Source organism: Melospiza georgiana, chromosome 18 (genome assembly GCF_028018845.1).
Source record: "Melospiza georgiana isolate bMelGeo1 chromosome 18, bMelGeo1.pri, whole genome shotgun sequence".
NCBI lineage: Eukaryota > Metazoa > Chordata > Aves > Passeriformes > Passerellidae > Melospiza > Melospiza georgiana.
In genome coordinates this window covers 10,037,598-10,050,436 of record NC_080447.1, presented here as the reverse complement: position 1 = coordinate 10,050,436, position 12,839 = coordinate 10,037,598, and positions in this window count along the sequence as shown.

Here is a 12,839-nt window from a genome sequence, read left to right as displayed (position 1 = left end):
TTGTTGTCAGTGAAACAGATTCGTCCTGACATCCCTGCCGAGATGTTGCTGCTGTTTTGTGGAAAGGAAAAAGGCTAAAAAGCTCATTCTTTACAGTTTGGAGATGTGATTCCTGTCCATTCAACTTCAAACAAACACCTCAATAAATAATCCCGCTGTCTCGGGTTTGATCTCTCTGTGTTAGGCAGTGCAGGATGGCTCAGCAGCAGTGGGGTCCCCCCTCTCCCACTGCAGCCAGGGATTCCCACCTCTGCTGGCCTTCCAAACCCACCTGTTTGGCTGCAGAGCAAGGGCTGCAGTGTGGAGATGCCCGTGGCAGCACAGTCCTGCTCCCCAGCACTGACCTGGATCCTCTTGGCTGCAGGACAAGTCGTGGATGGCTGCATGGGAGATGCAGGAGAGACATTAAACCAAGTCAAAATACACCTTGCACGCCAGATTTATTGCCAAGGCTCTGCCAGCATGGAAGGCTACAAATACTTTCTTTAAAATTAAAAAAAGTGCTTTTCCCCCTTGCTCACCAAGGCAAAGATAAACCAGACCGAGCGTTCAGCAGCACCTCGTGTCAGCCTGTGGTACTTGGAGAGAGAAAAGAGCCTGATCCAGCCAAAAATAACATTGTTCCCCTTTTGCTGTGCCGGTGACACATCCGTGCTGCCTGCAGTCAGGAGTGACAAGAACCGGCTGGGCACCTTTCCATGCCCTCTTCTGGTGAGACAGAAACCCACGTGGCAGCAGGGAGGTGATCTCCACCTCGTGTGGGACATTCCCTGCCCAGGCATCAACCAGGGGAAAGGCTCAGCCCCAGAACTGAGCCCCTGAGGAGCTGCACACACACAGAGTCACACAGGAGCTGAGGGGCCAGAGCTCAGCCCCAGGGATGCTGCTCAAGGGTGCCTGTGGCCAGGGGGGCTGGAGAAGAGCTGAACTCTGATGTTTTCTGAGACCCCTGTCATTGGAAGGAAGGAATGATGAATTTGACTCCATGTTTTTAGAAGGCCAATTTATTATTTCATTATATTATATTAAAGAATGCTATATTAAAACTATACTAAAGAATGGAGGGAGGCTAAGAAGGCTAAGGTATGCCAAAGGAAAACTCATGACTCCTTCCAGAGTCCCATCACAGCCTGACTGTGACTGGTCATTAAGTCAAAACTATTCACATGTTAGATAAACAATCTCCAACCACATTCCAAAGCAGCAAAACACAGGAGAAGCAAATGAGATAATATTGTTTTGCTTTTTCTCTGAGATTTCTCAGCTTCCCAGGAGAAAAATCCTGGGCAAAGGAATTTTTCAGAAAATATAGCAGTGACACTGAACACAACACCAGGCACACCTATGGGGTGGCAAAGGGTTCCATTAGCTGATTTCATTCCTGAAATGCCTCTGGAGATCCAGGAGGTGCCCAGCTCAGAGCAGACTGGATCAGCCCCCCTGGTTAACATTTAATTCCACACAGTAAATCAGGTGCAAAAGCACAGTGCACAGGAGGAGACACTTGCCTCTAAATAGCCAAGCAGAAAAAATGCCTCTGAATATTCAAATGGGAGAAAGGCAGTCATGAAGCAAGAAGGGCTCTCTGTGCCTTTTGCCCAGGCACCCACGTCCAGCAGCGCAGTGGGAAGAGCTACAGCAGGAAAAGCTCCACACCTGCTTCCCACCCTTTGTGTGATGTACAACCTCATGGATTCACCTGTCCTGACCTCCATGGAGACACAGAAGTTTCCTTCCCCCAGCTCTGCCTCTGTCCCACAGGGAACAGCAATCCTGGCAGCCCCCAGCACACCCACCCCAGGCAGAGCAGATGGCCCCAGGATGCAGAGAGGCAGAGCAGAGCGGGGGAAGATCCCAAACATCCCAGAGATGCCGTGCAGAGCCACCCCAAGGACTGACTGTACCAGGGAAACAGCAGATGGATGTGGCCTTTCCTGGGAGCATGGAGACCATCCCACACAGCACAGAGCCCAGGCATGGCTGAGAGCAGCCTGCTGCACACAGCCCAGGTGTCACTGTCACATTTTCTGAAACATCTTCTTTGCCCAGGATTCCCCTCCTGGGAAGCTGAGAAGCCTCAGAGAGAAATGAAAACAATAATTATCTGATTGCTTCTCCTGTGTTTGCTGCTTTGGAATGTGGTCTGGATGTTGTTTACAAACTGGTCATTGTTTGATTGGTTTCTTGTGAATTGTTTTAACTTAATGACCAATCACATCCAGCTGTGTCAAACTCTGGACGAGGGAGTCACGAGTTTGCATCATCATTCTTGTTAAGCCTTCTGTCTGTATCCTTTCTCTATTCTTGAGGAATGGAATGGAATGGAATGGAATGGAATGGAATGGAATGGAATGGAATGGAATGGAATGGAATGGAATGGAATATGTGTTCTGAGAACATGGAGTCAGATTAATCTCGTCCTGGGGACCCCAACAAAGACCACACCCAGGCATAGCTGAGAGCACTTGTGATGTTTGTGAGCTCCCCAGGGCGAGGTGAGAGATGAGAATCTGACTCCATGTTCTCAGAAGGCTGATTTATTATCATATCATATCAAATCAAATCATATCATGGTCTACTAAACTTTACTAAAGAAAGAGGATACAGACAGGAGGCTTAACAAGAATGACAATGAAAAAGTCATGACTGACTCCTCAGAGTCCAGCACAGTGGATGGTGATTGGTCTTTAATTAAAAACAATTCACATGTTTGGATAAACATTCTCCAGACCACATTCCAGAGCAGCAAAACATGGAGAAGCTGAGGCTTCTCATTTTCTCAGGAATCCTGGCAAAGGGATTTTTCAGAAAATATGGCAGTGACAAGCACCCTGCAGCCCAGAGCCCAGGGATGGCTGAGAGCATCCTGCAGCAGCCCTCTCTGCCTCTCCCTTCACCCACAGCAGCATTGCACCAGCTCATTCATTCTGTGAGGTTTTGCCCCAGATCCGGGGGAACAGCAATTGCTCCTTTGAGGTGCCTGGAGTGCCGGCTCCCTGTGTTGATGGAGGGCTGAGAAAAGTCCTCTCCTCAGCCCCTGCAGCAGCCCCGCTGATGCCCAGATCCGCGATAAATGGAGTTAGAGCTCCAGCGGAGCGTTTGCTGTCCTCCGGGACGGAGGTGTTAGTGCACGGGCAGAGCTGGGGAGTGCAGTGCTGGAAACGGTGCAGAAAGCTCATTAGCGCATCCTTAATAGCCCTGAAATTGCTGCGAGGGCCTCTGGCAGCTCTCCTCCCCCTGGGCCGGGGGGAGCCAGTGTCGGGGCACCTCCACCCCGGGCATTCCCAAGGGGAACAGACTGGCTCGGCTCAGCACATCTGCTCCAACCCAGATTTCACTGCTGCTACTGCCCTCTGTGAGCAGAGGCACCCTGTGCCTCAGTTTCCCTGCCTGTGTGGAAGAGCTGAGACACCTTTACCCACTCTAGTGAGTATCTCCTGCTCTTAATTCTTGTTCTGCCCTCACGGAGCTTCTGTGATACACTTGAGGGGATTTTCAGGCAGATCAGAGGTGCTGCCTGAATTCCCAAGGTCACCCAAGCACACCAACACAGAACCCCAGAACGGTTTGGGTAGGGAGGGACCTTAAAGCTCCTGTCCTTGCAGGGACACCTTCCACCAGAGCAGGATGCTCCAAGCCCACCCAGCCTGGTGGATGGGTGACATCCCCTGGGTGTCCCGGTGCTCCTTCCAGGGGGAGATGGATGTAGACACTGCTCCAGGCAGGTCTGAACCAGCTCACCCTGAACCAGCTCAAGTGCTCAAGGCTGGCTCAAAGGAACAATTCTGGTTTCCAGAGCTGGGCAAAGCCTTCTCTCTGAATTAACAAGCTCGTCTAACACCACTCCTAGCCAAGAAGGGGGCATGGGGTAGGAGCAGCTCCCCTGTCCCACCTTTAGGCACTGTGCCACAGTTCCACTTTTCATGGCACCTGCCCTGAAGGGATTCGATGACTCCTGGGAAATGCCAAGCCAAGAAGCTTTTAAGAATTTTCTAAACTGCCTTTTTAAGAGGCAGGGCACATGTGCAACTAATCCAGTCTTAAAACTAATGATTTAATTTACCTTTGGAGAAGCAAACCAGCATAAATTAATATCTCCCCGTAGTATAACATAAGCATGTTTTATCTAGAGATTATGTTGATTAAATCATCAAGTGCCATAATCTTCCCTTCGTACCTCAATAAGTTGGAGGGGAAAAAAATCCCCAAAAATGTGGATAACAGCTTTCTAAGCCTCAGGAGGGAAGTGCATGCTCAACTCCCAGCAGTTTCTGGCTCAGCAGAGCGTGCACAGGAGACTCCCCACCCTGGAAGGAGCTGCTCCAGCTGGTGTGGTACCAAGAGGTAAAATTAAAAAATAAAAGTGATAATAAGAAGAATAAAAAATAAAAGCTCTGTGTTCCTCATGGAAGAGGTGCCAGGAGATGGAGGAGCTCTGAGGCAGCACAGGAGCTGCACTTCTGGGGTTTCACTCTGCAAATGGACCCGAGCAGGTCAGGTCTGGCTCCTCCAGGCCGTGTATCTGATTCCAGGATAGAAGACACCAGGGCCACTAAGTCATGCAAGCTGGAAATTCCAGTGCCTCAGCCGAGGGGGAAAGCACAGAATCCTCTTTAAACCATCTCCCTGATCTCATTTGTGCTTGTTCCCACTCACCTTGGCTGAAGGACTAAACCACCCACCCTGATGAGTCAACAAGACCTACCTGGACTTTCCCCACCTGCCACGGGTGGTTTTTCAGACAGAGCCGGTTCCTGCAGGACTCAGCTGCAAACTGTCTCCAGGTAATCCTGGCCAGGCACTCGAGCTTTAATGGCTTTGTGTGCTGGCTGTTTGGATTGCTGGAGAGCCCTTGGGCCGGGCACTTCAGACGCACAACACCTTTCATTCCGAGCCAATGCAGAACCTCAGGCGGGTTTCAAAGCTTCCCTGGAGAAGGAGCTTGTTAAGAGGAGGTGTCCAAGGCCAAAACAACATCTCCCACAACAGAAAGTGCCTCCCGTGAAACAGCAAACTGTAAACACTGCTTGTACCCCTGACAGCAGCAGCAGGTCTCCAGCAAACCTGGATTTACAAGGTCAAACCTCAACGTGAGCAATGCAGACTCACCCTCCTAGTGCTTATGAAATTAGTGGGTTTTGCAAAGAAAGGACAATTAACAGGTGTTGTTTTATTTGGTTATTGGCAAGTTGGGGCAAACAGCAAAAAGCTGCCAGCAGTGCAGGCACCACAGCTCTGTGCCTGCTCCTCACAAACAGGGTAATTTCTCCACTTTTGTAAGAGCTCGAGAGCCTTCAGAAGAGAAAGAGCATTATTTCAAAAAGCATTTTAAAGCCAACATGAAGTTGTCAAGAGGAACACTCTGCTCAGTGTATGAGGCAGAAAACACAGCTCCATCCAAACACTCTGTCCCTGGTAGGAAAAATACACATTGTAAAGGATCCATTTTCAGGCTGTGAAAGGAGGCACTTTCTGAACATGGGTTTTTCCTCAGAGAGGAGACACTGTGAGCTGACTTGCAGCATTACAGATGTGGAAGCTTCAAGAAGTTTCCTGACTTTTTTTTTTTTTTTTTTTTTAATAATTACCCATTTCTGCAGTCCTGCAAACCTGCCTGATGATTCAGAGAGCAGAAGGGGGTTGTGTTTCTTTCCATGAGCACCATTGAACTAAAACTCAGCCCCAAGCCCTTTTCTGCCCTAGAAGCAAACTTCCAAGTCTTACTGACTTCCCTAAAATGATCCAGGCCGAGGAGTGTAATTTAGGAACAATTCTTCACCTCCTTCTGATGCTGTTTTACAGTAGAAATAACCTGACCCTCTCCCTCTGAGAGTGTCTCTGCCTGTCCAGCATTTCCCTTCTAGGCTTTATAACGTCTTCAGTTCAATTATAGGGGCCCCCAAAAGCCTGGGGACTCCATTACTCCTAAATGAAACATCTTCAAAGACATTAATGCCACTTGTCTTCTGCAGGACCCTCATTCCAGGCAAGCCTGACATGTTGACAGATCCTCACACTCTTTTTCACCGAGGATATGCACCGTTACACAAGGTTAATTTTTTCAGGATTGATAGAAAATCTCTTCCTCTAGGTAAACATAAGACAAACATCTACACAGTGTGTGGAATTACATGTCAAGCCACTCGGTAAAACCAGCTTATCTGCCAGGAACAAGCCTGACAAATCCTTGGTACAGATGTCTTTCTTTCCCCACTTTAAATTGCACACAGAGGCCTCAGAGTTTGGAGGGAAAGAGGGGGTTCCTCTCATTGATCATCCCCATCCTGCCCATCCTGTGCTACCACCTTCCTGCTGAGCCAGCTGCCTTTGGACGGGAGGATTTGGAGGAGATATCCAGAGGAAAGCCTGACAAAAAACAAAATAAAGCAAAACAAACACGTCAGGGAGGTTGCCTGCCCTCTCCCCTCCTTCCTGCCTGCTGGGAGAGCGATGCTGTCTGCAAATGGCACCTGTGCCACCTGTCCCCCTGGCAGAGCCCGTGGCAGAGGGTGCTCAGCTGCCCCGTGACAGTGGCCAGCAGAGCTTTGTCACTCTGCTGCTGCTCATTCCCCAGGAGGAAATTCAATTGAGGGTGTTGCTCCTTACAGACCCAACCTACAAGCGTTTGCTTTCTGGTTTTGAATACATTCCCCTCTCTCCCCAGGCTGAGGGGAGAGATCTTCCACAGTGGATCAAAGCCCACAGATGTCAGGCAGTTTCTCTTCCTCTCCTTTTGCAATCCTTTATCTGCCTGATGCCCTGGGGGAGCCAAAGGTGGCAGGGAGAAAGCCCATGATCCCTTCAGGGTGGATTTTATTGTCTTTAGCTAATGAGTTTCACCTTGGAGAGGGAGATCCTCCTTTCCAAGGGCCACAGGTCCCCTCTGAGCTTCCCCTAGAATCTGTATGGACATTGCCATTCCACACTCAACATCCTGGACAAACAAATGATTAATTATCCCCAGGGAGCTGCCATCTGCCAGCCGCCCGCTCTCGGGTGGATGTGATTAACAGAACATCCCCTGATCTCACCAACTGCCAAGGAAAACGTGCTCTCTTCCAATGGTTTGTGCAACCAGCTTCTCACACTCAAGTACCAAATGTAGCTGGTGATCCAGAAATCAGGCAGTGACCTGCTCCAGAGGGAGCCATGGCCTGGCCAGCTGCATGGAGAAGGGCCAAGAGTGTGATACCCAAGAGATGATGCACTCAGAGGTGTGGGTGAAGCTCTGACATAGCCAAAACCCTACTCAAAGCCTTAAGGAAGGTTAAGTTGCCCTCAAGCCCGGAGTGAAAGCTAAATAGAGGAAGGAGAATGTAATTTCCAGCTGAGATCCAGAGCCAGCTCTCAGCCCTTGGCTGATCACTGCTCTCCTGTGCCTCAGCCTCCCCGAATGAGTCATCGTGTTTGTTCTCATTTACTTCTCTCTGTAGAAACCTTTGAGATTCGTATTTCAAAACCACTATGGGGGTAAAATCAGCGGCGAGACAGGCAGCAGAGCCCCAGCAGGAAAGGAGGATGGATGCTCGGCTGGCTCCTCCCACCCTGCTCAGCAGCGCCGATTGCCACAGCAACAGCAAAGAGGAGAAAAGTGTTCCTATAGAAGGGATTCGGTTGCTTTTAAGTGGATGAACATGGGAGAGTTTGTTTATAAATGTCAAGAGCAGGTGTGAAACTGGAAACGCGGGAGGAGTTTGGCTCGGGGATGGAGGATGGGACACCTGAGGGGATGGAACACCCAAGGGGATGAGGGGATGGGACATCTGAGGGGGTGGAACACCTGAGGGGATGAGGGGATGGAACACCCGAGCCAGGTGTGCATGGGAGCCCTGCAGGGTCTCAGTGCTCAGGGAACCTTCTCACTAATGCACACAGAGCTGTGCCTGCTCACCCTCTCTGTCCCCAAAGGCCACCACAGGGCTGAGCTATGGTGATCTGCTGTCCCAAAATGAGACCCCAGTGCTGGAGTCCTATCCCACCGTCAGCCGAGCCGTGTGAGCAGAGGGGAACAGGGGCAGAAGGTCGAGCAGGAGCCTGTGCTCCTCTCCAAAGCCATTTGAGAGGCTCATTAAGCCAGTTAATGGCTGCCGAATTTAATCTGTAACAGTGCCCCGAGAGACTCGAGCTTTGGCCAGGGCACTGAGGGACACCTCAGCCAGGCTGTGCCAGGGCTGAGATCCCAAAAACACAGACGGTAAAAATCCCAATATTCGATGGACAGCAAGGCTCTCCATGTGCTCTGATGATGATGATGAGGATGATGGCTGAGTTAAGCGCCCAGGCAGCAAAGCTCGCCCTCACGGCCTTGCCTTCCAGCAGGACCTCGGGACATGTCTGCTCCCAAAGGAGACGGTGGGGGAAGCAGGGTGAGAGCCAAAGCAGCCCCTTGAACAGTTCCATTTTTGAGATTGTCCCTGCAGCACACTCAGCTCGCTGAGGGAACAAGTGACCAGCAGGGTGAAGGGCTGGGACACCTCCGGGTCAGTGACAGGCCATGTACCCAGAGCCTGCCTGACCCTGCAGCACATTCCCCTTCATCCGAGGCACCACTTCCACCCAGCCAGGTACTTAGCAATAAAAGGCTGCAGAAGCAGTGAAAAGGTTCACTGTGACACATATGAATTAAACATAGCAATACCACAGAATTTACGTAAATCTGCAGCACCACCATGGAGCAGGGTGTGTAACTCAGCACGGTTGGGTGGCTGAAGGAGAGGCCTGGTGCCTCTGCTCGGCTGGCTGGCTGGCTGCAGCCATTAATTACAGCCCCATTAGGCAGGCAGGAAACGCTCCCACCAGCAGCACCTTCCTGCTCTGTCATCCAGGCCAGGAACATGACAGATGGAGCAGAGCTGAGGCATAATCGAGATGGAGCACCTGCCAGGCAGGATGGATGGGGAGGAACCCCTCTGCTCAGAGGCTCTGTGGGTTATTGATACCTTTGCTTGGGTGACAAGATAAAGAGGCACTGCAGGCCTCAGGAAGGCCACAGCCTGTGTTTGAGGCTGTTCACATCCATTTCAAGGCACATGGATGAGATTTCCCCCCAGGGAATCAGCACTGGGGGAGCCAGCACATTCTACTGCATCCCTCATGGGATTTCAGAGCACACAAAACCTTCAAACTTCTCTGAGAAAGCCAGATTAGCACTGAGAGGTGCCCAGCCCTGCTCACTGCTCCAGAGACTCCTCACTGCACTGCTGAGGCCCTGGCACAGATTCCCAGGGAAGCCCTGGCAGTGTCCAAGGCCAGGTGGGACATTGGCACTTACTGGAAAGTGTCCTTGCCCATGGCAGGGGTTGGAAGATGATCTTTAAGGTCCCTTCCAACCCAAACCATTCTGTGATTCCATAATTCCATGCAAGGGCAGTCCAGGATCTGCCTTCCACACTCCACTTCTCTTGCCCAGACCACACAAGCAGCCCAGGTATGAGTGCACAAAAACTGCAGCTTTGCAGCCCAAAATATCTGTAAATACTCCCCTTCATAGCACCTGGACATGGCAGGCAAGAACTTGTGTCTCCTCGGATGGATGAAATCCTCCAGGAGCAAATCCCTGCTGTGGCAGAGCCACTCACTGGATTGCCACCAATTGTCCCTTCCTTGGAACAGAGAAGGGTTTATCATCTTCAGGGGACAGAAACTGCATTTCTGTATTTCACCCAGACTTTCAAAGCTCTTCCCAAAACTGGTATTTCAATGGAAGAGGAAACAAATCCATAGTTTTGAATTCCCTCAGGGGAGGACAAGGCCAAGAGGCTGAGGCAGGGCTGGTAACAACCCTGCCATGTTTTATTTCCCTTTCCTGGACTACAAAACTCCAGGCTTGGTCCAAAATGAGACCTAATATATGTTCTAATGCTGAGATCCCATTACAGACTGAGCATCCCAGGTTCCAGGTCACACTCTCCTTCATGTCTCAGTTTTACACACATCCTTGAACCAATTGTTTTAGCAATTCCCAGTCTCAATGGATGAGACTTTTTTACCACCCCAGAAATCCTTCCCAGCAGAATCTTTGCCTCCTGCTTTTCCACTCATTTTGTGCAACTGCTTTACATGATTTAGCACCATCAGTATTCAGAGCCTTCCCCATTACGTGATGCCTCATGATGTGTGAGGTTTGGAATGTTTCCTCTCTAATCACATCAGAAAAAAGATATTCCTGTGGCCATTAGGCAGTGTTGCTAAATTTTAGATCAGGGCATAAGGCTGTTTCTTCTCCAGAATGAGTAATTTTTCAGTGTTAACAGAAACTTGACATGATCAGCAGCTGCCTTCAACTGTGTGACAGAAATCAATCATTTATCAAACAACCTGGAAAAAAAAAAGGTAAAAGCCCAAAACAGACAAAAAACTTGACTTACCTCCTCATTTAATGATGGCAGCAGACATCCACGTGTCCTGAGCCTGTCCTCCAAACCTGTGTGAGCCAGTGGCACCAGACTGTTCACTTAAAAACCCTTCAGTCACCAATTCCAAACAGGATTGAAACCACCAAGCAGAAACCTTGACTGAAAATATCATTTTTCTCTCTGGATTTTTGCATTTGTAGTTATTTTTTGTTAAAGCTTGTTAGCTCTCATGACCTGGGCTGGCCATTAAACCTGCAGAGATCTGCAGGCAGTGACCACCCTGCAAAGAATCCTAAATTCAATAAAAATAAGGAACCTTAATAAAGTGAAATGAAAAATGTACATTTCATCATTATTCTGCCTTTTCTCCCCCCCTCTCAGGATTCAGGGCAGAACATGGGGATGCAAATTAGAACTAAATGAAAAATGACAAAGCTACCTGAGGCATCCAGAGAACTGATAGCTTTCAAATGTGAGATTGATGGAATAAATCAGCAGCTGCTTCCCGTGGGTTACAGCTCTCGGTTCCAAAGCCCTACAAATGCCTGGCTTTGCTCTGAGCATTGCTATTTTAGAACCAAAGGCTTAAGTAACTCTTCCTGTGCTGCTGTTCAGCATTTTAATTATGTGAGGGGAGGTGAGACACCCATCCTGTTTAGATATACACCATGGAGAATATTTAGCATTTCTGTTGTCACCTAAATGTTATTTTAATGTTGGTCCCAAGGCTTCTTTGAGCCACTCTCCCCCTTCTGCTTATTTATTAACATCACATTGGAGGGAAAAAAATCCCCAAATATTTTGGGGAGGTTTTGGTTTTCATAAACCCAAGCTGTTTTTCATGCCTATTTAAAAATTGAAATCAATATTTTACAGAAAGGCAGTCTTGCTTAAAAAGGAGGAATCTAAATAAACAGAATTACTCCACTGTAAAGTGGCAGGCACTTAAGTATTACAAGATGTTTTGGCATCCCCAAAGTTTGAGCTGATGTTAAATATTAAAGGGGTTTCCCACATTCAGCAAAACATTACAACAGTGGAATTCTTTAACTGTATGAAATTTAAGGTTTCAGTGATGACAGGTTTTCAATAAAGCATAGAAAAATAGAAATGTGCATTCTTGTGTTTTCTAAATACTTCACTGTGTATTAAATTCTTACCTTTAGAATTGGACAAACTAAAAAGAGTAACAGCACACCTTAGACACCCATTCAGAATTCCTGAATATTTCAGTGTTTGCTTCTGTGGAATAAGAACACAAATGCTGCTTTTTCTTTTTTCTGACAGAGGAAGAACCTCAGTTATCCACAAAGCTACTCCTTGCTCTTTTAGCCTTTATTTTAAGTTCCCCAGAAATTTACAAAAAACAAGGCAAACAATTAAAGTTTCTGTCATTAAATCCCTTTGTCTCTTTACAAAATTCCAGGCAGATCACATAAACTAAAAAAGCCAATTTTGTATATTACCATTTGTCCTTGGAAAAAGCCTTTTTGGAAACTTTTCTGTTGAGAATGATGTCAAAAAACCCCTGGAAGTTGGCTCCCTGATCTGGCCTCCTTCCATCGGAACATCTAATGGCTGGGGGTGAAATGTCTTTTTTATTTTGCACATATCAACATCACAGTCCATTTCTCAAGGCAATAAAAAAACCAGAAAAGCTTAATATGACTCAGCCAACTGCAATTTAACCCTCAATAAAAGTCTATTTTTGGCAGAAGGTTCACCTTTCTTTAAAATTACTGTAACGACGAGTTAAAGCCATTTCCTGAATTTGCTTTGAATGCTGTTCATAATGAGGATTAAATTGTTTCATACCTGCAGCAAAGCTGTTTCTGCTCAGAGGGTTGGGATCCTTCAAGACTGATGATAAGCAGGCAAAGAACAGACAGAAAAGCCAATTTTCTCCTAGAATTCAAGCAAGACCTTGTCCATCTCCTTGAGTAACTTGTCTCTATTTTTCCAACCCATGGCAGGAAATCTTCAGTTCTACAGCTGATGTCTCCACTCTTGATCTCCACATGCCTCATCCTCACCACAGAACTACTTGTGCATCCTTTTAGGATTAAAAAAAAAATAAAAAAAAATGCACTTGCTTCCCTGAGTGCACAGCAAGGCACTGCACTTTATCACTTCCAGCCTCACAAATGGCTCAGGCCATTACAGAACAGCCTGCCAGGATAAAAAAATCCAGGATACAATATTCATGTACTCTGTGAGACACAGCTACTCTTTATGGTGATCAACAGAGGCAAGGCTGACTTTCATTTCATTAAGAAACTGAGGATGAAGCAGCCTATAAACAAAATTCCTTCAGTGTAGCAGTTAAGTTTGAGCCATTTACAGCAGTACAACCCCTGAGGGCTGCCAAAAGCAAAAATTACCAGTTCAAAGGCTGACCCAGGGGCACTGGGGAAACTGGCAAGGAATTCTGACAGGAGGAAGTTGTACAAACCTCTCACATCCCTCCTGGAGGCATAACATTGG